The sequence below is a fragment of the Ranitomeya variabilis genome, chromosome 7, assembly GCF_051348905.1.
Source record: "Ranitomeya variabilis isolate aRanVar5 chromosome 7, aRanVar5.hap1, whole genome shotgun sequence".
Classification (NCBI taxonomy): domain Eukaryota; kingdom Metazoa; phylum Chordata; class Amphibia; order Anura; family Dendrobatidae; genus Ranitomeya; species Ranitomeya variabilis.
In genome coordinates, this window is record NC_135238.1 from 2,450,091 (window position 1) to 2,453,790 (window position 3,700).

At 47.5% G+C, this 3,700-nt stretch overlaps 1 long non-coding RNA gene across 1 annotated transcript; it reads right to left on the reverse strand.

Annotated features, from left to right (window-relative positions):
- Window positions 1-515: 515 nt before the first annotated feature.
- On the reverse strand, window positions 516-3,495 carry LOC143784129 (uncharacterized). The gene is made up of 3 exons (XR_013217716.1): window positions 3,364-3,495; window positions 2,928-3,018; window positions 516-722 (listed from the first exon to the last, which is right to left on the reverse strand). It is a non-coding gene; the product is annotated as an uncharacterized LOC143784129 (long non-coding RNA).
- Between the last annotated feature and the right edge of the window lie 205 nt (window positions 3,496-3,700).

Sequence of the window (3,700 nt, forward strand, 5' to 3'; positions counted from 1 at the left end):
TAACTAATGATGCATCTGTTACTGTTTCCACATCCTACAATATAATCAAGTCAAAAATATTATCCAAAAAAATCTTCCAGTCATCAATCAAGATGACACATTTAGAAAAATCCTGTCTGAGGGCTGTAGGTCTGTGGCAAAAAGAGGTCGGACCCTGGGCACCATGCTTTCACCGAGACTGTTTCAAAGTCCAACCATAAAGACCTGTTGGTTAAAACCCCAAATTTTTGTCAAGTGTGCAGGAAATGGATGTAACACATGCGCCTTTATTATTATTATTATTATAATTTATTTATATAGCACCATTAATTCCATGGTGCTGTACATGTGAAAAGGGGTTACATACAGGGTCATAGATATCGTTAACAGTAAACGAATTTACAATGACAGACTGGTACAGAGGGGAGAGGACCCTGTCCTTGCAGAATAACATTCTACTGGATAATGAGAAAGAGACAGGAGGTTGGTGTGCTGCAGCACTGGTAGTGGTGAGGCGGAAGCTCTGGTGGTGGTGAGGTGGCAGAAGCTCTGGTGGTGGCGACACGGCAGCTCGGGTGGTTGATGCAGCGGCTCGGGTGGTTGGTGGGGCGGCAGCTCCGGTGGTTGGTGAGGCAGCAGAATGGTTATAGCAGGCTGTAGGCTTTCCTGAAGAGATGGGTTTTCAGGTTCCGTCTGAAGGATCCGAGGGTGGTGGATAATCGGACGTGCTGAGGCGTGGAATTCTAGAGGATGAAAGATATTCGGGGGAAATCTTGGAGGCGGTTGTGTGAGGAACGAATAAGTGTGGAGGAGAGTAAGAGGCCTTGGGAGGATCGAAGATTACGTGAGGGATAGGGAGGGGACAGGTTGTGGATGGCTTTGTAGATCAGTGTTAGTAGTTTGAACTGGATTCGTTGGGGAATTGGGAGCCAGTGGAGGGATTTGCAGAGGGGTGAAGCAGGGGAGTAGCAAGGAGAGAGGTGGATTAGCCGAGCAGCAGAGTTGAGGACAGACTGGAGCGGTGCAAGAGAGTTAGCGGGGAGGCCACAGAGGAGGGTGTTGCAGTAATCGAGGCGGGAGATGATGAGGGCATGCACAAGAGTTTTAGTAGATTGTGGGCTGAGGAAGGGATGGATTCTGGCAATATTTTTGAGTTGGAGGTGGCAAGAGTTTGGATGTGCGGTTTGATGGACAGGGCAGAGTCGAGAGCTACCGTGAGGCAGCGGATTTCAGGTGCGGGAGAGCGCGTGATGCCGTTTACCATAATAGATCAGGTAGGGGGATACGCGAGATGGGGAAAAAATGATGAGTTCGGTTTTGTCTACATTGAGTTTTAGGAAGCGAGATTTGAAGAAGGAGGATATGGCTGACAGACACTCCGGAATTCTGGACAGAAGAGAGGTGACATTTGAGGCAGAGAGGTAGATCTGAGTGTCGTCTGCATATACAGTGGGTGGTACTAGAAGCCATGGGACTTTTTGAGTTGTCCTAGGCCAAGGGTATAGATGGAAAAAAGTAGGGGCCCTAGGACAGAGCCTTGAGGGACTCCCAACAGAGAGGGGGCAGGATGAGGAGGTAGTGTGGGAGTGGGAAATGCTAAATGTGTGGTTGGAAAGGTACGAGGCAATCCAGGACAGGGCAAGGCCTTTGATGCAGAGGGAAGAAAGAATCTGAAGCAGTAGGCAGTGGTCGACTGTGTTGAAAACAGAAGACAAGTCGAGAAGGAGGAGGATGGAGAACTCTCTGTTAGCTTTGGTTGTGAGTAAGTCATTAGTAATTTTGGTCAGAGCAGTTTCGGTGGAGTGGTGGGGGCGGAAGCCAGATTGGAGGTTGTCAAGGAGAGAGTTAGATGAGAGGTGGGAGGAAAGATGACCATGGACATGCTGCTCAAGGAGTTTGGAAGCAAACTGGAGCAGTGATATGGGGCGATAGCTGGGCATAGCAGTTGGGTCAAAGTTAGCTTTTTTGAGGATAGGTGTGATGGTGGCATGTTTGAAAGCAGAGGGGAAAGTACCAGAAGAGAGCGATAGGTTGAAGAGATGGGTTAGGGCTGGAATGAGCATGTTAGTGAGGTTGGGGAGCAGGCGGGAAGGGATGGGGTCAAGTGCTCAGGTGGTGAGGTGTGATTTGGAAAGGAGGCAAGTAAGCTCTCCTTCAGTGATGTTGGAGAGGGAAGTTATTGTGGAAGGGCAGAGATCTGGTATGTGGAGTGGTTGGGGTGGTGGAACAGTAAAGGTTTGCCTTGTTTGGTCGATCTTGTTTTTAAAGTAGGTGGCAAAGTCTTCAGAAGAAGGAAACCCACTCCCCCGCCATGTCTGTTGCCAGAACGAGGAGTGTGGGTAAAGTGTAGGCCACCGTAACTCAGTGCAGTAGGGGAGGCCGTGTCAGGGGGTGTCAGCCAGGTCTCTGTGAGGGCCAGAAAGTAAAGTTTGCGGGAAGTAAAGAGATCGAGGATCACGTGGAGCTTGTTGCAGACAGAGCGGGCATTCCAAAGTGTCCCAGAGAAAGGAAGCAGCGGGGTGGGGGTCAGTTGCACAGGTTTTAAGTGTAAGGGATTGCGGTAGTTTCTCATAGTGTGAGAAGGACAGGGGTGAGGATTAGTGGGATGTATGAGGCGGGGGGCCAGGATTCGGGATATGTCACCAGCAGTGAAAATTTAAAAAAAAGGGAAGGGAAAGCAGGTGGGTGAAGGAGAGCAGTCAGCTTATATTATATGCTAGTAAGTGAGGTGTGAGGTTGTAGAGCACGTTTGCGGGTGAAGCGAGGTCAGGGGGTGGGAGAGAGGGGGAGATACAGTAGTTATTTGGTTTGAGGGTGCAGGGGTAGGGGTTAGCGAATGAGAGTGAGGATTAGTGGAGCGAAAATAGTGAGGGCAAATGTGAGTATGGTTGAATAGCAGGGGAGGAAAGGAGAAGCAAGTAAAATTAGAATACAGTGATTAGTCTTACCGTCTGGCCGATTCCTGGACTATTCCTGGCATATTTCTGATGATACACTTAAATGATGTCACTTCAAATGATGTCACATCTAAAGACAAATCTGACCAAGACCATTCAACTTATACCATTCAAGTGTCCAAGAAATGAAGCCAGGTGAGAGAGGAAAGAGGTGGAGGACAGTCCACAGCAGGGGACAATTAGCAGATTGCAGTTAAATGAACATTTGACTGCCATCAAAGCTGAAGAAAGATAGGATAAGATGGGAGGATAGTGTTAGGTGGGAAAAGCATGGATATATCAATCAGCATGCAGTAAATTAGAAGTATGATTCATTGAATTAAAGTCGGGGAGAAAGTAGCAGCGTACCAAGGAAGAACGGGGGAGAGAGGTGCATGGATTCAGGGGTGCAGTGGGAATTCCAGGTTAGCAGACAGTTCAAATGTACCTGTGGATGGAAGCAGATGGGTCAGGTCATGACAGCGTGAAGGAGAATATGCCATGGGTTACCATTATGGCATATTTCTGACGATACACTTAAAAGATGTAACTTCAAATGATGTCACATCTGACTTTACTGTGGACAAAACAAAAAAACATATATTCTTCTCCAGGAGACATTTATCACATTCAAGAATTCATCAATTGCGATACCACATCATATATTCCATCTGTTGTGGATTTATGTAAGATGCAATATGTAGGATTTACAACTAGAAAACGAATACAGCGGAGTTCTGATCGCTTAAACAATATGTCACGGAGTTACCGCGACAGAGCCCTAT